This window comes from Carcharodon carcharias, chromosome 15, assembly GCF_017639515.1.
Source record: "Carcharodon carcharias isolate sCarCar2 chromosome 15, sCarCar2.pri, whole genome shotgun sequence".
In the NCBI taxonomy this organism is placed as follows: Eukaryota; Metazoa; Chordata; class Chondrichthyes; order Lamniformes; family Lamnidae; genus Carcharodon; species Carcharodon carcharias.
Genome location: NC_054481.1, coordinates 36,852,936 through 36,875,415, shown reverse-complemented (window position 1 = coordinate 36,875,415; position 22,480 = coordinate 36,852,936). Strand labels below are relative to the sequence as shown.

The 22,480-nt window shown below is 43.5% G+C and overlaps 1 protein-coding gene across 1 annotated transcript in view; it reads right to left on the bottom strand.

Annotated features, from left to right (window-relative positions):
- Positions 1-22,480, bottom strand: part of pemt (phosphatidylethanolamine N-methyltransferase) — a 149,310-nt gene that overhangs the window by 43,615 nt on the left and 83,215 nt on the right. The window lies entirely within an intron of this gene.

The following is a 22,480-nucleotide window of genomic DNA, read 5'->3' as shown; positions in this document are numbered from 1 at the left end:
ATCAGTTAACTTTATAGTCTCTGTTCAGTACTCCACAATTGTTCTACACTCCAACAAACAAACTTATGGGCACTCATGACTGTCTTATGAGTTTGGCCTAAACAACAAGTCCTTTCACTCAGGGGTGGCAAATAGTTCCTACTAATACAGCACGAGGCTGGTGTATTTCTTACACATTCCTTTATACCAATTTTTCTCCTCCCATCCCCTTCCAAAGAAGTAATGACTTGCTGAGGTATGATTCCACAGGAGCTGGTCATTGAGTGCGAGCTCCGACAGTGAAGTACTGGCAGGCCATTTGGCTGGGAATGGCTACAATATGACACAGCATCTTCAATGGCAGTCCACATGCACCTTTTCAGCAGTTGTTAATAGATACTGACTAAAATCATGGCTGATTTACTATCTCCAAATCCAGGATGCCAAGGGGTTTTTTTTGGTTTCCAACCTGAGATCATCTCACTCAGTACAGACTATCAAATCTGGGACCTTCACTGGCCTATTTGCTGCCTAAATCAGCTGAGCAGATTTTCTAAGTAAAACTGTTCAACAGAAACAATGTGTATACTCAATGTGGAATTCTGGAATTCCATGGGGCAGAATTTTGCCCTAGGTTGGCGAGTGGGACCCACTGGCTCGGCGGCGGGCAGGCAGCCGAACTCTGCGGCTGAAGCGGGCCCCACGGTCATTTTAAGTGGGACAGTGGTATCAAGCATATCAACAAAATAAAAGATGTTCAGAGTAGAAAGAAAGCTATGCCACAGTCACTTAAATGTAAATCAGTTAACTTTATAGTCTCTGTTCAGTACTCCACAAGTGTTCTACACTCCAACAAACAAACTTATGGGCACTCATGACTGTCTTATGAGTTTGGCCTAAACAACAAGTCCTTTCACTCAGGGGTGGCAAATAGCTCCTACTACTACAGCACGAGGCTGGTGTATTTCTTACACATTCCTTTATACCAATTTTTCTCCTCCCCTTCCAAAGAAGTAATGACTTGCTGAGGTATGATTCCTCAGTGATCAGTGAAAGTTTTACAAATTTAAAAAATAGAAAAATAAAAAAATGAACATGTCTCCCTCATGTGACAATGTCACATGAGATGGGACATATTAATAAATATCACATAAAATTTATTTAACATTTTTAAAGCGGACATGAAACCTCACCCCGCCAGTGGATGAGGGTTTATGTTTTTTCTATTGCCTGCTGGGGCTCCTGGCCAGCCTTAAGGTTGGACGGGTAGGGATTTTCACTACCTTAATTATCCTGTCAATGGCCTTAATTGACCATTGACAGGTCGGCGGGCGAACAGCTGATTTCACTGTCCGCCCACCTTCCTCAAAATTTAAATGGACTGGGATGACGTCGGGGGTTCGTCCCCATGTCATCTCGCATCATTCTCCCGTCGGCGAGCGGGCCCCCGCCCCCAAATCATCGACGGGAAAATTCAGGCCACAGTCTGAGGTTAAAATTAATACATCTAAAGTAAAAAGGTGCAAATATCTATATATTAAAAGTTTTGCATCTAGTATGAATTTCCCGTTTGTCACACTAGGCTTAAATTTAATGGCTGCAGTGGTGAGCCTGTCCACTTACTAGAGAGGCGTTGGCAACCCTGTCACAACCATTTCTAGGAGCCCCGATAGGATTAAACCCCAAATAGGCACTTGCCTGCTATAGGGTTTCCCGGCTCTTTCTGAACAAAGATCCTGTCTCCAAGACTGGTCCCAGGGGAGGTTAGTTTGAAAGGGGGCTTTTCGCAGAATGGCCATTGTCACCCTCTATGGGACAGAGTGTGCCAGATACAGATGTCTCCCACCAAGCCTGCAGCTAGGCCAATAGGGTATTCCTGTTGGCCTGCCTATATGGTGTGGTCCCCTCTCCCGCTGCTGATAGAGGTGGAGGGATAAGGCTCTTAGGGCCATATGTGACCCAATTGCCCATGAAAGGACCTAAATTGGCCAAGGGGCAGGAAGGCAGACTTCGCTCTGCTCTGCCCCTGGCTGTAAACAGGGTAGTTGAGGGGGTGATGGGCTCTCCATCCCACCTGATTAAATGGCTGCCTTCCCCATTTCCTAGCCTACTCCCGGGGCGGGGGGCATTAATTTCCACCTTTCCTTCCAGTATCAAAGCTATGGTGAAACACCTAGCAGAGCTTTTAAATTATGAGGTTTGTATAAATTTCCAAACTTATAATTATTCATTTTTTATCTTTCTAGCCCTACTTCCCACCTCTATTGCCTAATTACTCCTCTAAAACTGATTTCAGCTCCACCATCAGCCTGTCCTACACTGAGACTTATCTTCAAAAATGCACTTGGTGTTGGAGGTCCTGTGGTACAGTGGGTAGCATGCCTACCTCTGAGCCAGAAGCTTGGGTTTGAGTCCCACCCAGGACTTGATGGCCAAGGAAGGTGTGTTTGTAACACGGCCAAACAGGTTGAATTTCAATCTGCAAATCCTTCCAACACACACAAATGGCAGGCGGTAAGAGTGGGAGAGATTCCTGATCAGTCATGTGATGGAAAGAAAGTTGGAACCTCTAATATCACTATCCATAGTTCCAGACTATAACATGCATGTAAAAGCTCATGTTTGCACCAGTGGTGTAGTGCCAAATTTTGAGGTGCAGGGGCTGTAAGAAAATGTGTTGGCCATATCATTTCTAAATCTACTATTAAGGTGTTTTCCTATGAATTATTCATTTGAGTCCCCAAACGTCAGTAAAACTATGTTTTTAAAGTGAAAAATATTAGTGCTGGTAGGCATTTTATTTCGAACCATGTGGCATAAATGGGTCTTTTTCTGATTGGCAGGATGTGACGAGTGCTGTGCCACAGGGATCAGTGCTGGGACCTCAACTGTTTACAAATTATATAAATGACTTGGATGAAGGGATGGTTGCCAAATTTGATGACACAAAGATAGGTAGGAAAGTAAGCTGTGAAGAGGACAAAACAATATACCTAGGTTAAGTGAGTGGGCAAAGATCTGGCAAGTGGAGTATAATGTGGGAAAATGTGAAGCTGTCCATTTTGGCAAGAAGATTAAAAGGGAAGCATATTATCTAAATGGTGAGAGATTACAGAGCTCTGAAATTCAGAGGGATCTAGGTGTCTTAGTGCATGAATTGCAAAAGGCTAATATGCAGGTACAGCAAGTAATTAGGAAAGCTAATAGAATGTTAGCATTTATTGTGATAGGAATTGAATATAGGGAGGTCATGCCATATCTGGAGTGCTATGTGCAGTACTGGTCACCTTACTTAAGGGAGGGTGTAAATATGTTGGAAGCAGTTCAGAGAAGGTTGACCAGGTGAGTAACGGGGATAGGCGGGTTGTCTTATGAGGAAAGGTTGGACAGACTAGGCTTGTATCTGCTGGAATTTAGAAGAGTAAGAGGTGACTTGACTGAAACATATAAGATCCTGAGGAGTCTTGACAGGGTGGATGTGGAGAAACTATAACTAGGGGTCACTGTTTAAAAATAAGGGGTTGCCCATTTAAAACTGAGATGAGGTGAAATTTTTTCTCTCATCAGAGGGTCATGAGTCTTTGGAACTCTCTTCCTGAAAAGGCGGTGGAAGCAGACTCTTTGAATATTTTTAAGGCAGAGGTGGATAGATTCTTGATAATCAAGGGGGTGATAGGTTATTGGGGGTAGGTGGGATACAGATTTAAAGTTACTATTAGATTAGTCATGATCTTATTAAATGCAGAGCAGACTCAAGGGGCTGAATGGCCTACTCCTGCTTCTTGTTCATATTTTGAATCATTAGTCTTTAGCATAACTGGAATTTCATTATGCAACAGCTTAATTACTTAACACAAACCTACTAAAAACATGAGTTACAGAAGACTTACTTCTGACTGGGGGACGGTCTACAGAGGTGCTACTGCTTTTCTTGATTTATATTTATAACCTAGATCTGTGTGTACGGGGCACAATTTCAAAATTTGAAGATGATGCAAGACTTGGAAGTATTTTGAACTGCAAAAAGGATAGTGATCGACTTCAAGAGGATACAAATAGGCTGGCAGAATGGGCAGACACATGGCAGATGAAATTTAATGTAGGGAAGTGTAAAGTGATACATTTTAGCCAGAACAACAAGGAGGGATGACATTAAGTAAAGCATACAATTCTAAAGGAAATGCAGGAGCAGGGGGACCTGGGTGTATATGTGCATAAATAATTGAAGGTGGCAGGACAGGTTGAGAAGGCAATTAATAAATTATACCGAATCCTGGGTTTTATAAATAAGGGCACAGAATACAAAAGCAAGTAAATTATAAACCTTCATAAAACACTGGTTCAGTCTCAACAGGAAGGATGTGAAGGTTTTAGAAAGGGTGCAGAAAAGATTTATGAGAATGGTTCCACCGATGAAAGACTTCAGTTCCGACGATGAAAGACTTCAGTTATGTGGATAGATTGGCAAAGCTGGAGCTATTCTCCTTGGGGAAGAGAAGATTGAGAGGAGATTTGTAAGGCATATTCAAAATCATGAGGGGTCTGGAGAGGGTAAATGGGGAGGAATTGTTCCCATCGGCAGAAGATGGAGAACCCAAAGATTAATAAAAGAACCAGGGGCAACATAAGGAAAAACTTCTTTCTGCAACAAGTGGTTTGGATCTGGAACGCACTGCCTGAGCATGTGGTGCACAAAGGTTCAATTGTAGTTTTCGAAAGGGAACTAGATAATTATCTGAAAAGAAAAGGTTTTACAGGGCTTCAGGGAAAAGGTCAAGGAGTGGGGCTCACTGAGTTGCTGCGGCAGAGAACTGACACAAAGACGATGTGGTGAATGGCCTCCTTCTGTACTATAACTATTCTATGATTCTAGCATAGACACGTCTAAGGAACTCGATAAACACATGAGGAAGAAAGAAGCTGAAGGTTACCCTGACAGTGTGGTCATTAAGGGTGGGAGGAAGCTTGTACGGAACATAAACAATGGCAAAAATGGGGTGGGCTAAATGGCATGATTCTGTAAATTCCAGGTAAAGCTGCCAGCAGGAAATACAAATGCTATCCTGTGTTTCACGTCCTCAGGCCATCACAGCCAAGGGATTATGTGAATCACTCTCCCACCCAACCCCCTGCCACACTCTCCCCCTGCCACAGCCTCTCTCTCCATCTCTCCACACCACCACCTGCCCCCACTCCCTGTAGTGGTCCATGATGGGATGAGTGCGCTGTGAATTCCAGTCCCATTTCTCCACAGGTTGCAACAATAGTTTAAGTGCTGAATTCACCCTCAAAACTAGCCAATTGTTACCTTTGATATGGTTATTCCCAGCATATAAAGACACTAACCAGGCCTCTTTCAGTAAACACAAAAAATATTGATTTATTATAAAATGAACATTTTTAAAAAAACAAACTAATAAACTGGTCAGCATATAAGTTGTAGTTTCGAAGTGTAACGATTTGCCTCTTTTTGAAAAAAAGATATTTGAACACGCGTGCATGCACACAGGCACACACACAAAACAGGACAAAATGAACAGAGTTCCCTGCAGAGGTTGGAGTATGGGAATGTTTCTTTGAAAAGGATAAAATTTGAAAAGATCTTGACACTGTTGATCAAACAGAATTCTGGTCACAATAGATCTGGAAGTTCCTTCAGACAGATGTTTTGGTGAAACTGTCCTTGATGACTCTTACATATCACAGCTTTGCAGACTTAAACAGATGAGTAATCCTGATAAAACATTTCTGAGGAAAGTTTAACATAAAAGTGGGGCAGAGAGAGGGAAACAGAGTCTTTTTCTTTCAGCCTGCCTCTAAGGCACATACACTCTGACTGAGAGTTTTAAAAAGACTGAGATGTTTAAGGAATACTTCTCTTAGGCCAGGTGTTTTGGACCAATCAGCAAAAGCTTTTAGCTTGGCAACAGCAGTTCTTTGTTAACTTAGATATACAAAGTATTTTTTCCCGTTCCATGTGTTCACCGCTGGACATTTATCTTGACCTGGGGATTTTTTGAAGAATGGCATATTTACAGCCCCAATTAATATTGCAAATTTTAAAATAACTCAGGAGGAAGAATGTCCACAATTCAACGTCCTTCAAATTTTCCCCAAACCGGTTCCTTACACCTACCACACACTCTCTCTCTCTCCCCCCGTCACACTCACTCTCTCTCTCACCCTCTCCTTCACACTCGCTTACTCAGACACTGGTGGGCCCCACCACTCCAACTGTCTCGCAGTCTACTCAGGCTCCCCTGGGCCCTGCCACTCCAGCTTCCTCACTCGCCGCTCGGGCTCCCCTGGGCCCCGTGCTCCAGCTGCCTTGCGCGCTGCTCAGACACCCCTAAGCTCCACGCTCTGCTCGGGCTCCCCTGGGCATCTTGCCCCAGCTGCCTTGTCCTCTCCTCAGTCTCCCCTGAGCCCCAATGCTCCAGCTGCCTCATTCTCCCCTTGAGGTCCTCTGGGTCCCACCACTCCAGCTGCCTCATGCTCCAGGGCCTGGAACTTACCTTCAAAGCTTACCTTTCCACTCTTTGCTGCTCATCCAATCATAGGCTGGCTTCTTCCTGCATTTGCTGCTTGATGGGCTCACTGCTGATAGTGGATGAGCAGCTTTACACCATTTTTCAAATATAAGTCATTTGAACGTCAAACGAGTTTGGCTGACTACATGGAGTTGGACAAGTCTGCTTTAAATAGAAGGTGCAGGAGTGGCGCTGCGGTGCACTCCAGGAGCAATATACCATTGGTTGCCACAGCAACTAGCAACTTGGACTCCCCAAGTGAACCATGACAGGTCCTTGGTCCATAGCCTTTCACTGTATTTCCTCATTGGTGCTCTCTTCAACCCCACTCAGGCTTTCAGGAATCCATCTTTTATAGCTGTCCACACCAGCCTTCAGTGTTACTGCCATATTTGCAATCCCAGTACTTGCTGTTCCTCATTCAATTTGGCCTGTTGCATCCAGTTGCTGTCCTGTTTCAGCTTTTCTGTTCAGTTGAGGGACCATCTTTTCTCAGATAACTGTAGGGCTGGGCAATGAAGAGATGGGGAGAAGAGCACCAGGCAACACTAGGCACAGTATGTTTAAGAACCAGCATTCAGGAGTTTATCAATTTTTAATGTGAATTATACTGATCCAATAAAAACAAAATGTAAGTGCAGTTAGTGGTATTTTTTCAAATGCTCAAAAATTGCAATAAAATACTCGGAAAAAAATGACTGTGCAGGACATCTGGTTACAATTTGAAGGAAGTGGGTTGTAGAATATGAGTGCACAGCAGGAATTCATCATGGAGTGAAAGTGACCTGATATGAGCAGTATAAAGGGTGAAGCCGGCAAGTCTGTGGTCAGCCCACAGTAAAATGCTTGCAGTGACTGGAGAATTCTTCTTGTATAAAATCACTAATCTCCTTGGGAGTGACAACTTCGATCAATTTATATCAAGTAGCTTGGTTATCACTCAGTGTAATCTCACCTTATTCCCTGTGAGACTGCTCTTAACATGGGGTCTACATATTTAGCAGATGGTTGGAATACTAAGGAGGAGGTGCAGTGTGCTCCAGCTCAGCAGCCTTTCACAAATATAAGTTTATAAGATTGTTATGTTTTGGGACTCTGTCATTTTTTTTAGGGTAAAATGGAGGAATGAAGGGGGTCCTGAGACCTGCTCTGAATTCTGCTGACAAGAAGTCTAGGTGGCTTGATAAAGGGGATCCAGGTTGCTTTACTGGGAAGATGATGTGAGATATTCACACCTGTAAACAATCACCAGGGCAGTTGTACTGACAGTGGATAGACTGTTAATCTCCAAATCACAGGGAAGTCTTAAGAATGTCTGGTTTTCTAAATAGTTATACATTAAAAGGTCTATTCAATTCTAAAATAGAATGGAGTAAAGGCTGAGAATTAGGAGTTAACTAATTGCTGAGGATACAGGATAAGCATTTGATGGGGGGAAGACTATGAAGAATGGGAGTGAGAGGGAAATAGGCTGTGCATGAGTGTTAGTGATGTCTGTTGAGATGGAGATTTGAGGAAAGAAAAGAAAGTGTGTTGGTCAGAGGAGTGCCGTGCAGGAGAATGCTAGGGAGGCGAGAGATAATGGTTGCCTGGCTGCATCTCACAAGACTATTAAATCTGTTCTGACACTGGATCGAATTCTCTCTCTGCCCTCACTTCATGAATCATCTCATTCAGGGAGGAGGATGTGAACCAGGGGACAGACTTTCCGTCTTCCATCCTTGTTTCAGATCTTTGCTCCCTCATCCTGCATTGTTTCCTGCAATCACTGCTGCCATTGAGAGAATGGCCAGGGTCCTTTAAATAAAAATCCTTCATTGCTAGTTTAGATGCATCAGCCCACCCACCCTCCCTCTGATATGTTCGGAAACCCTGGGGCAGGTGATCATTAGCTTGCTCTGAGAAAAAGCAATGGCAGGGCACACAATTTAGTTGGGTGGAAAAGATTCTGACCCAGGTTTTCGTCCCTGGGTCGGGTGCATAGAGTTGGGAGATTTCCTGGCTCAGTGAACCCAACTTTTAAAAATGTCTGCCTGTAGCTTGGATTTTTGGTCGGATGTGGGGGTGTTGGGTGCAGGGCTGAAATACAAGTCGGGGTGGGTGACCCAGAATGAGTGCGGAGGTTGCCAGGTGCAGAGGTGGGCTGGCGCAAGACCCGCCTCTGTGCCCTAGCACTGTTTTTAAGTAAATAAAATAAAACATACATTTCTCCAGCCCTCAACCTCCACACACTCCCTATGCCCCATCCATATCACTGTACCCAAACCCCCATGGCCTTTCACACCTCCATGCCAACCCATGCACCTTTACCCAACCCCCATGGCTGCTCATACCCCTATGCAAACTTATTGCCAAACTCATGCCCCCCACCCACTTTTGTCCTTATCCTCTCTATGCCAAGTCACCTAGTATCCTTTGGCAGTTCCTTGACAGGTTTGATACTTCATGGACGATTCCTTGACAGCTATCTAGTTCCCTAATAGTTCCTTGACAACAGAACAGTTCCTTAACAGCTTAACAGTTCCAATGAGTTTGTGTGTAAAAAGTGAATAGCCATGTTTAATTCTAACAATCCCAAAGGGTGTCTCCTCCTCTCCCAAAGGTAGCTGGAAATCCACCAAGTTCAGATGTCCTCTTACTTGGTTTAATCTGCACACTCCAGAATTCATGCAGCTGGAGTTCAAAAATTGGAAGCCATGAGGTATCTAGTATTTAAATAGCCAGCTGCCACTGCGATTCACACAAGTGCGAACCCCAGGCCAACTCCAGTACTGTACCCTTGAAGATGGGAAACATAACAGTCAGGGGGGGCGGGGTCTTTGAAATTTCAGCCACTTCTGGGATTTTTGCTAGAGAGCCTCTCCATCATGGCAAAAATCTGGGCCTCTGTCCTTTGCGTCCTTCTCACAGCTTACTTTCTGACCTAGATTTGTATCATCAGTCATCTTGGCTACATTACACTTAGTCCTTTCATCTAATTTATCGATATAAATTGTAGATAGCTGAAGCTCCAGAAACTTTCCCTACAATACCTTACTTGTAAGAAACTTCCAATCTTTAATGACCCTTTTATTCCTGCTGGCTGTTTTCTGTCCTTTGATCAATCCTCAATCCATACTTATATATTATTCACAACTCCATGAGCCCTGATTGCGTGCAACAACATTGTGTGCCACCTTATTCAATACATTCACAGACTCCTCTTCATCTACCCTACTAGTTACATCCTCAAAACACTCTAATAAATTTGTCAAACATGATTTCCCTTTCATAAAACAGTGTCACCTGCTAATACAATATGGCCGTACAAGACGGCCACCAACACCCATCTGTGCATGCACACTGGTCCGCACATGCATAGGAAACCAGCAACACTGTGCCCCAGTGTATGATTTTGATTTATATTGCATATTCTGAGTATTTACATATTCTGTATCAGGCCGACTAAAGCTGTACTTTGCCACTTATGCATAGAAACTAGTCCAGCTCTCAAACCACCTCATTTATTTTGCCCTATTTTTCTTTCAAGTACTTAAGATAAAGAAACTCTTAATGCAACTGCATATGTCGCACAATGAGAACAGTGCAGTGCCACACAAACCTCAGAGCACCACTTCACAATTTAATTGTGCTATAGCTTCATCAATTTTATCTAATTATCACATTTAACAATAAAGAAAATTAGACATTTTGGAGTTTGTGAGGGAAAACAACGCTGCATTCTGCCTTTGCTTGCATTTTATTTATCAGCTTCTTGTGATGCATTTGAGAGCAGCTTGCTACTGCATTGCCGTAAGGAATCAGATGAAAATTGGAATCCCATAAGAGAACTAAATGATCTTTTGAACCAAGATGAGACAACTCAAAGTTGAATGGCTGCTTGTACAATGGGTGCCTTCACTGATAAACAGTGAAGTCAGAAGTGTGTACACAGACATCACCAGCAAATGGAACCTGTCACTCGCAATGATGTCAGGTTGATACAATTGCACATGTGCTTCGATGGCAGCAAACATAACCTTCATAAAATCATGCTGATTCTCCCTCATCATATTTTGATTTTTGAAATGTCCTGTTAGCATTTGCTTAATAATGGACACTGGCACTTTCCCAGTGACTGCTATCAGGCAAACTGGTCTATTGTTCCGCTTTTGCTCTCTCCCTCTCTTCTTGAATAGTGGTGTTATATTTGCTACCTTCCAACCCACTGGAACCTTTCCAGAATCTAGGGAATTTTCAAAGATCACGACAAACTCAATGGTTCAATGAAGAGTGCAGGAGAGCATGCCAGGAACAGCCCCAAGCACACCTAAAAATGAGGTGTCAACCTGGTGAAGCTATAACACAGGACTACTTGCGTGCCAAACAGCATAAGCAGCTGGTGATTGAGCTAAGCAATCCCATAACCAACGGATCAGACCTAAGCTCTGCAGTCCCGACACATCCAGTCATGAATGGTAGTGGACAGTTAAACAACTCAATTAAACAATCCACTCACCACAAATATCTCCATCCTCAATGATGGAGCAATCCAGCAAATCAGTGCAAAAGATAAGGCTGAAACATTTGCTACAATCTTCGGCCGTAAGTGCCGAGCGGATGATCCATCTCGGCCTCCTCTGGAAGTCCCCAGCATCACATATGCCAGTCTTCAGCCAATTCGATTCACTCCACATGATATCAAGAAATGACTGAAGGCACTAGATACTGCAAAGGCCATGGACCTTGATAATAGTACTTGTGCTCCAGACTTGTGCCCCAGAACTTGCCACAACCCTAGTCAAGCTGTTCCAGTACAGCTACAACACTGGCATCTACCCAGCTATGTGGAAAATTGCCCAGGTATGTCCTGTCCACAAAAACCAGCATGAATCCAACCCAGCCAATTACCGCCCCATCAGTCTTCTCTTGATCAGTAAAGTAATGAAAAAGGTCATCAACACTGCTATCAAGCGGTACTTGCTTAGCAATAACCTTCTCACTGATGTCCAGGGCCAATCAGCTCCTGACCTCATTACAGCCTTGGTTCAAACATGGACAAAAGAACTGAACTCCCCAGGTGAGGTGAGAGTGACTGCCCTTGACATTAAGGCTGTATTTGTCTGAGTGTGGCATCAAGGAGCCCTAGCAAAACTGGAGTCAATGGGAATCAGGGAAAACTCTCCACTGGTTGGGAATAATACCTAGCACAAAGGAAGATGGCTATGGTTGTTAGAGATCAGTCATTTCAGCTCCAGAACATCAATGCAGGAATTTTTCAGGGTAGTATCCTCAGCCCAACCATCTTCAGCTGCTTCATTAATGACCTTCCTTCCAACATAAGGTCAGAAGTGGGGATATTCGCTGATGATTGCACGATGTTCAGCACCATTCGTGACTCCTCAGATACTGAAGCAGTCCATGTCCAAATGCAGCAAGACCTGGACAATATCCAGGCTTGGGCTGATAGGTGGCAAGTGACATTTGCGCACACATGTCAGGAAATGACCATCTCCAACAAGAGAGAATCCAATGAAGTTCAATGACATTACCATCACTGAGTCCCCCACTATCAACATCATGGGGTGGGGTGGGGGGGGGGGGGGGGGTGGTTACCATTGACCAGAAACTGAATTGGACTAACTAGATAAATACTGTGGCTACAAGAGCAAGTCAGAGGCTAGGAATCCTGCAACGAATAACTCACCTCCTGACTCCCCAAAACCTGTCCACCATTTACAAGGCACAAGTCAGGAGTGTGATGGAATACTCTCCACTTGCCTGGATGAGTGCAGCTCCCACAACACTGAAGCACTAGACACCGTCCAGGACAAAGCAGCCTGCTTGATTGGCACCACATCCACAAACATTCACCCACTCCACCACCGATGCATAGTAGCAGCAGTGTGTGCCATCTACAAGATGCACTGCAGGAATTCACCTAGGATCCTTTGATAGCACCTTCCAAACCCATGACCATTACCATCTAGGAGGACAAGGGGAGCAGATAAATGGGAACACCACCTGAAAGCTCCTCTCCAAGTCACTCACCATCTTGACTTGGAAATATATCACCGTTCCTTCACTGTCGCTGGATCAAAATCCTGAAACTCCCTTCCTAACAGCACAGTGGGTGTACCTACACCACATGGACTGCAGCAGTTGAAGAAGGCAGCTCACACCGCCTTCTCAAGGGCAATTAGGGATGGGCAATGAATGCTGGCTCAGCCAGCGAAGGCCACATCCCATGGATGAATAAAAAAGAAATGCATCCACTATTTCTGTAGCCACCTCCTTTAGAACCCCAGATGTAGACCATTGGGTCCAAGGGATTTGTCGACTTTCAGGCCCATTAGTTTCTCAAGTACTTTTTCTTTACTAATATGAATTACTTTAAGTTCCTCACTCGCATTAAGTAGAACTCTGGTTCCTCACTCTTTTCTGCCTTCTACCAAAATATTTGTGAAACATGTTTGCTATTTCCTTATTCCCCATGATAATTTCTCCTTTTTCAGCCTCTAAGGGAACCATATTTACCTTCGCTACTCTTTTCCTTTTTACATACTTGTAGAATCTCTTACCGTTTTTTAATATTTCTGGTTTGTTTACTCTCATTCTATTTGCTCCCTCGATCAATTTTTTGGTCATCCTTTTCTGGTATCTAAATTTATCCCAATCCTCAGGCTTACTACTCCTGGCAATATTATATGCCTCTCCTTTTAATGTTATCCTCTTTAGTTAGCCACAGATTAATCACTTTTCCCATAGGGCTTTTAATTCGCATTAGAATGTAGATTTGTTGAGGATTATGATTTTTTAAAAAAATGCACACCATTACTCAGCTACCATCATACTTTTAAATCTAATTTCTCAATATACTTTAGGAAACTTGGCTTTCAGGCCTATTATTTATTCAAGTTCAATACTCCAGTTTCAGACCTATGTATGCCATTCTCAAACTCAATGTGAAAATCTATCATATTATGATCATGGTTTCCCAGAGAATCCCTTACTATAGGATTACTAACTAACCCAGTCTCATTACACAAAACATGATGTACAATATCCTCTTTGCTGGTTGGTACCATGATGTATAATTCTAAAAAAACTGTCTTGAATGTATTTAATAAACTTGTCCGCCAAAATATTTTTGCTGATGTAATTTGTCCTGTCTACATGAAGATTAAAGTCCCTCACGTTTCTTGTGCTGCTTTTGTTTTGAGCTCTTATTTGTTGATTAATGCTCTGTGCAGCAGTATAGCTACTGTTAGAGGCTTATAAACAGCTCCCACCAGCATTTTCTTATCTCTACCCACACTGATTGTATTTTCTGATCTTCTGAGCCAAGATCCTGCCACACTATTGTCCTTACATCATCCTTTATTCAATGGACCACTCCACTCCTTGTTCCATTTTGTTCAGAATTAAATTGAATAGGCGGATAAAGAAAAGTGGTTAAAGGAATATCAAATGGTAAGTGCCAAGCTGTCCAAATCCCAGAGGGAAACTTGAAGCAGCTGCCACAACTATCTACAATTTGTACTTATTTCAAGAGGCAGGCTTTGAATTCAGTAAAAAGGCGGCCACCAAGTCTTAGGGATTTCTTAAAAACTAAATTAAAGCTTTATAAAAAAAAAATTATTTTAAGCACATACATAGATTTACAAATTACTACTATAATGACTTCTAGCTTCCCTGATTAATCTAACTCCCAGTTACATCTCCATAAAGGCAATAGTAAAACACATAGATTTAAAAAGACCCAGGCAAAGCACACACCCTGGACAGTCAAATTCAAAATGAGTTTTTCCTCAGCTTCAGTTCCTTGTGGACAGCAGCTTGAGGCTTAAATACTGGAGGATTTTCACACTTGTAAGATCTTAGAATGCCTTCCCTTGCATACAGCCTTCTCTCCTTTGTACATATTTCCCCCTTTGAATACAAATTCCCATTGAAGACTGGCATTTATGAATCTGGGAACCTCCAGAGATAGATCATCCACTCAGCACTTCTGGCTGAAAACTGTAGCAAATGCTTCAGCCTTATCTTTTGCACTGATGTGCTGGGCTCCCCCATCATTGAGGATGGGGATATTTGTGGAGTCTCCTCCTCCAGTGATTTGTTTAATTGCCCACCACTATTCACGACTGGATGTGGCAGGACGGCAGAGCTTATATCTAATCCATTGGTTGTGGGATTGCTTAGCTCTGTCCATCACTTACTGCTAATGCTGTTTGGCACACAAATAATCGTGTGTTATAGCTTCACCAGGTTGACACCTCATTTTTAGGTAGGTCTAGTACTGCTCCTGGCTTGCCCTCTTGCAGTTTTCATTGAACCAGGGTTGATTCCTTGGCTGGTAATGGTAGAGTGGGGGATATGCTGACCATGAGGTTACAGCTAGTGTTTAAGCACAATTCTGCTGCTGCTGATGGCCCACAGCACCTCATGGATGCCCAGTCTTAGGTTGCTAGATCTGTTCGAAATCTATCCCATTTAGCACGGTGGTAGCACGGTGCCACACAACACGATTGAAGGCAACCTCAATGTGAAGGTGGGACTTCGTCTCCACAATGACCAAGCTACCGATAATGTTATGGATAGATGCATCTGTGGCAGGTAGTTTGGTGAGGATGAGGTCAAATATGTTTTTCTCTTTTGTTGGTTCCCTCACCACTTGCCGTAGATCCTGTCTAGCAGCTATGTCCTTTAGGACTCGGCCAGATCGGTCAGTAGTGGTGCTGCCGGGCCACACTATGTCATGCTGTTGCTGGACCACTCTGAGACAGCTCTCCCAATTTTGGCATTAGCCCCCATATGTTAGTCAGGAGGACTTTGTAGGGTTGACAGGGCTGAGTTTGCTGTTGTCGTTTCGGGTGCCTAGGTCGATGCCAGGTGGTCCGTCTGGTTTAATTCCTTTTTCAATCCTTTCATTCCTTCATAAATGAAGGCCAACTCAATATCATGCATCACATATTCTACAACCCCCTAACTCCATAAATTAATGTTCCTCCATATGAGGTGACTGATGGAAGGGTTATAGCCAGAATTACACGGTCTTTCACATATCATGGTCATGCCCCGCATCCTGCCAAATAATCTGACAAATCTAGAGCTGCAAGGTCAGTGCTAGCTGTTCTCATTCAAGTGAGAGTATCTACAACCTCCAATACCCACCACCACCACTATGTAGGCTAGCATATCTCATATATCTCAATGCTAGTTGCAAGAAAATATATTTCTCTTCTGTGGTATAGTGAATAACAAACAGGTGAATTAAATATCTGTAGGTTATATGCCTATCAGAACTATTAATATGTATCCTCCACCTGGAACTGGGGGTTTGTTCTTGAAGTCAGTTTGAGTTGAAGCAGACTCCCACTCCTCAGCACAGCACCCTACCCAATGGTACTGAGCAGCACTGGACCCAGCTGATGTGGCCAATATATAAGGCTTATTCCATCTGGCTGAAATAACCTCAAGGCTCCAAAATCAAATAAGTTACCTTGACCCCTGAGCTGCATTACCCAGAGTACAAGCAGTTATCAGAAGAAACCTGGCTGTACCAGTCTTGCTCGCCTGCAAGCATATGTATATAGTACACTTAAATATACTGTGCCTCAAAAATATGTGTGAATGTATACGTAACTATAGAGTTTTCAAAAAAAATTGTTTTCAATATGGAAACATGCACTTAAATACATAATGGCTACATACAGTGGACCTGAAGTTGCCGAAAAAATAGCATCTGAATGACACACACCATTATTAACTTGCAAATCTTCCAGCAATTAATGGCAAGGAAGCGATACCACATGAACTGTGAATTGCCACAAGATGTCACCCGATTTGGGCTGATCTGGTGTTATCTTTGGGAAAACAGCCTTTCTGCGATTTGCATGAAGTTGCTGCACTTCCACATTTATATCTATTAAATTTACCACAGAACATTAAGTCTAGTAATTAACAGTGCAAGCATCCTTTTAATACCTCAGTAACTTAATTACTGCCAATTAACCTCTCTTACCAGAGTGTGAAAAATCAATAGGTGTGGGATCTCATTGCTTCAAGTGTTGGGGATTTTAAAAATGCCAAATTTTACAATTAAAATTCTTTCCATCCTTTTGTCTCTTTTTGTCTCTCTCTCAATGCAATCTTTCCTTCCCTCGCTTTATTTCCCTTTCTAATTTAACAATGAATTCACTTTAATTCACCCTCATTCTCGGTCCTTCCTCTATTTATTTCTGAATCTGTTAGTCTCATTGGCTGAGTCTCTTCCCTGTTGGTCCCAATGTTGCCCTTACCACAAGTTGTTGGCTGATTTGACAGTTAATCAGGTCTAACATCCAGGAACGTCGTGGCCAAGCCTTTGAGTTGATAGATATCAGAAAAAGTCTAACTAACAGGGCACACTAGTGAGATCCCTCTATCGCAGCAAATTCTTGGCTCAACGTACGCTTAGATTTACAATAGTTTCAAAAAAATATAGATGTGAATGTACTTTCTTGAAATCTCAATATAAACAATTGGAAAAGAAAAGCAGAAGAGGAGAGGAAAAGAAAATACGAACTGGGTTGAGGAAAATCAAAATAGCAACAAGACAAAAGACACAGGTAGTAGAGACGTCATATATTGTTTTACAATGTAAAAAAGCCACAGGAGATACATGGGCACTTATAAACTTGCAGATACTTACTGCTGTGCTGTTTTGAGCTTGTGAGCCACACAATATAGTGCTGTGAGATTAGTTGCGTCACTCAGGCTCAGGAATGGAATGTCAAGGCAACATATAGTCCAGAGGGGAATGTATTTTCATCTTCTGTTGTATCATAATATGTTATGCTAAGCTCTGCAAAGTTCTTTTAATCCAAACCTATTTTGAGTTGGCAACATATAATTTTAAAATTGAGGCAGGTTATAAATTAGTGGCAAGTATAGCCACAACTATTGCTACAACTTGGCACTTGCTGCCCAGTGCATCCTTCAAAATCTTATAGTGCAAACACTAGCCTTGATTTTAAATGTGGGTAGCAATTACATAGTCTGGGGATGAGTGAGTGCTAAGCACCCCATCCCACCCCGTCCCATTTCCAGATCTTGGCAGCAATTTTGCTGCCCATTTGAAAACTGTTGGTTAGTTGCCCATTCAAAACAGGAAGCAGCAGCTGTTGAGCATGCAGAGGCAGAATCTAGGCAACAGGAGGCCACCAGCCAGCACTGAAGGACTGGTTCCTGGCAGCAAGGTAAATTTTGTGAGGCGAGTTTCAGGAGAGGTTCATGGGCAAGGTAGGCCTATACTTTCCTTGTGCAGTCCAGAGGAGCAGGAATGCAGGGGAAAGAAACTTATGTGTTTGGCCTCTTCTGGCCCTGGACCCTCTTTCCACAATCTTACTTAGCAGAAACCGCAATGGTTTGCCTGATCAGGGTCAGTGGATAAAATTGCAGTTATGGCCTGACAACATCATCAGGCACAGATGTACATATTTTAAGATGGGTCCATCAACTTCCACTTCCATGTATTTTTCAGCATGCATAGGACAGGTATTGGGGCAGAAATTTGTCTCTGGCTGTGGCACAAATCGAGCGGTATCAGAATGGCTGCCAATTATACACAGAGCCTGTCATTTAATTCCATTGGCTGCAATGGAACTGAATATCAGAAATAAAGACTTGCATTTATACAGCGCCTGTCATGACCATCTGACATCTCAAAACACTTTCAAGTTGATGAAGTACTTTTTGAAGTGCAGTCACTGTTGTAATAAACACACACTAGCTCTTCCCTTGCCCCACCTCTACCTGCCCCTTGCCACACCTCCACCTGCTCCACACTCCGTTTGCCCATGCTGCCTGCTGTCCCTAGCTCCAACCACTCGACACACATCCCAACAGACTTTCCTTTCTATAGGCTTCAATTCCGTGGGCAGAATCTTTGGCTTGGCAAGTGGGGGTGAGGCCCACTCGCCGAGGTGTAAAATGACGCGCGGTGACTTCGGGCATGCGTCCCGACGTCACCACACATCATTTAGATTTTCAGTTCGGCCACCGAACTGTCAAAGGCTTATTAAGGCCATTTGAAAAGCCAGTAAAGCAATTAGCTGAGGTGCCCGTCCAACCTTAAGGGTGGCAGACAGGCGAAGACCCCAGGCGGCCTTTGCATTTTTCATGGAACCTCATCCACAGGCGGGATGAGGTTTCGAGAACATTTTTAAAGTGTTTGAAAAAATTTTAATAAAATTAATGGACATGTCCCAGCTCATGTGACAATTTCACATGAGGGGACATGTCCTTAATTTTTTTTTTTACCTTTCTTCAATGTTTTATAAGTGAAAGTAATCTCCCTGAGGCACCTCTGTGCCTCAAGAAGATTTCTGCGCTCTTCCACAAAGAATACACTCCCTAACTCAGGCAAACCTCCCACCCGCACAATGAGTGCTCAGTGCTTCTGGGCACATGTCACGCTGGGCCGCACCCAACTCCACTGACAGGGAGAAAATTCTCCCACGTAAGTTTTCGCCAAAGTGAAAATTACCCCAAAAGTCTTCAGAAGACAGCCACAGAGAAAATCAATAAGTAACAGTCAGAAAGCAAGTTAAACAAATACATAGTAAATTATAAATTAACTTAATTTTTCTTTCACTTAAAAAAGTTTCCTTAGAATTGGATAACAAGGACATGCACCTTTAATGTCCTCAGGATATCCCAAAGCATTCCATGACTAATTAATTGCTTTTGAAATGTCATCACTCTGGTTTTGTGCACAATTTTGGAAACCAATTTTGCACATGTCAAGCTCCCACAAACGCCAAGCAAGATAAATGACTAAAAGAAAAGAAAGACAGACTTGCATTTATATAGCTCTTTTCAAGACCACATCTGAAAGAGTCAAGGATGTCTTAAGCAGCTGAAGAGCATTCTGAGGGAGTAGGGTGAACAGCTTTAGGCCACATTGGTACCAAGTCAGTTAGCTCAGTTGGCTGGACGGCTGGTTTGTGATGCAGAGTGACGCCAAAGCACGAGTTCAATTCCCGTACTGGCTGAGGTTATCCTTGAAGGCCCCACCTTCTCAACCTCACCCCTCGCTTGAGGTGTGGTGACCCTCAGGTTAAACCCACCTCCAGTCGTTTCTCTCTGAGAGAACAACCTATGGTCCTCTGGGACTATCGCAAACTTTCATTCATTTCATATGTGGCAAGAAGGATGAGATCCTGTGGGATTTAGGAAAGAAACTAGCAAGCAGCACTTAAAAGGTAGCAATCTCCAGATTACTCCTGTGCATTGAGCACCAGCAAGCATAGAAACAGGAGGATAGTGCAGATGAGTGCCTGGAGAGGTGATGCAGGAGGGAAGGCTTTGGAATCCTGGAACATTGGGATCAGTTCTGAAGGAGATGGGATCTGTATTGGCCAGACCAGATGCAACTGAAGAAGGCAATGAAGAATCAATGACATCGTGGATTTGAGAGTGCTATTGGATAGGGTTCAAACTAACCCTGCAGGGGTGTGGGAACCAGGAGGTAATATAAGAGAGGAAAACCAAGGTGCATGGTGATTTGTGAAAGACTGATAGCACTAGAATAGAAAATACCAAGGTATTATAGTAAGGTATTCAAAGGGAGATGGTGACATAATGGCAATGACACTGGGCTAGTGCACTTGACACCGAACAGGAGTTCAAATCCCACTGCGGTAGCAGGTGGAATTTAAATTCATTTAATTAATTCTGGAATTGAAAACAAGTCTCAGTGATAGGGACCATGGCTGGGATTTTCCATTCCCGCAGGCGTCAGGCGTGATCATTGGCATGAGCAGACAATATGGAGAGAAGGCCAAAATCAGTTTCGAGATGTCGTGAAACCAGTTTGCAATCGTCCGCTCAGTCTGCAGATGGCGGGCCTTGTTCCCCATCATCGGATGTCAGGAACCTCATTGTAATACATCAGCATATCATTATAAGGCCAGCCCGCCGGACTCACCCCCCGACCCCCCACCGGATCATCTGTCCATATCGGCGGGGAAGCACACCGACGTGTTTCACAACAGCATATATAAGGCGTGCATTTAGCGGGCTGCACTTCCCTTGGGACTTCAAGGTTTGTTTTCCTACCTTGCTTCGGTCTGCACTCGCAGTCATCAGTGCCAGGCTTCGCAGACAGCACCACATCACTTTTAGGGGGGCTTACGGGTAGGTCTCTACCTACTAGATCAGCCATATGTGGATGGCTTTTCAATGGCTGCAGGGCAAGGTCATGCTTGGGGAAGAGGGAGAAGTGGCCTCAGGCAAGGAAGAGGCTGCGGAATGACAGCTGTGCTGGGGGAGGAGGATATCCCAAGGTGTGGGAGGGGGCACATGATCCGTGCAAGTGGCCTCAAGATGATGAGGGCTGAGGAGGCAGTCTCCAGAGGAGATGAAGCCAGAGGATATGTATGTGAGAATGGGTGGTGGTGTCCCTTGAGCTGGCAGTGAGTGAGATGCCAGTGAATGTGTGAAGGGCTTGAGTGTGTGAGTTTAGAGTGATGAGATGGTTGCCATATCCTGGCTGTACAGATGAGATCATTCATTCTCTATCTGCACTGGATGGCCAACCTCTTCTGGGCAACATTGGCACTGATCACCACTGCTATCACCTATCAAGCTGGAGTGGTAATGTAGCTGCCCCTCCTGTGGCCAGAGAACATCAAAGCGGCCTCCATGGCATCCAAAAGGTGCTCAAGGCCTGCATGCCTTTCAGTCTTCTTGCTACAGTCTTGGGCTGACGTACTGAGTGTGGCTGTACTTTAAATGTGGAGCCTGGCATGATGAAGTGGCAAGGTGATGGCGTGGCGGGCAAATTGCTGTGTATTTCAGGAATGTATAATTAATGCGGTGTGATCTGCCGTCATTGCGACTGGCGGGTAAAACATTGTTTTACCCGCATGCTACTGCACTTAGTGCAAATCTGGGACAATTCCGCCCCATGAAGCTATCATAGTTTTCTGTAAAAATCCACCTGGTTCACTAATGTCCTTTAGGGAAGGAAATCTACCATCCTTACCTGGTCTGATCTACATGTGATTTCAGATCCAAAGCAATGTGGTTGACTATTATCTGCCCTCTGAAATGGTTGAGCAAGACACTGAACAGGGGCAATTAGGGATGGGCAGCAACCCCACATCCCCTGAAAGAATAAATATATATTGGGTAGGGTCAGGATAAGAGGCAATGTAAAGGTCTAAATTAGATGGATTGTGATAAGTAGGGTTGGTGAGCTGCAGATGCAGATAAGACACGTGGAAATATAATGAAACTTGGCTCAAAAAAGAGCAGGATTGGATACTAAATATTCCTGGATTCAAGATTATTCAGGAAAGAAAAGGGTGGTATTATTGATTAAGGAGAATATTACAACGCTGGGGAGAGAGGATGTCTTAGAGGGGTCAAGGATAGAATCTATTTAATTAGAGCTAAGAAATAATAAAGGTAGCATTACACTGCTGGGAGTACTCTACAGGCCACCAACTATGGGAAAGATGTGGAGGAACAAAGTTACAAGGAGGTGCAAGAATTATAGGGTAGTATTGGTGGGAGACTTCAATTATCTTAACATAGACTGGGCTATTAATAGTGTAAAGGGCAGAGAGGGGAAAAAGTTTCTACAGTGTGTCCTGGAGGAGAATTTTCTACATCAGTATGTTTCCAGTACAAAGAGGAAAGAAGCATTGCTGGATCTGGTTGATTGAGGGATATATATTGGCCAGGACACCGGGAATAACTCGCCTGCTCTTATTTAAAATAATGCCATGGGGCCTCAATTAAACATCTTTATCCAAAAGTTGGCACCTCCAACAGTGTAGCACTGTACTGCACTACAGTATCAAGGTTGATTTTGTGTTCAAGCCTTGACGAAGGACTTGAATCTGGATCCTTGTGACTCAGGGGGGAGAAAGAGTGCTACCATCATAGATGACACTAGTTAATTTGTTTTGTTCTTTTTGATTAAGGGATGAATGTTG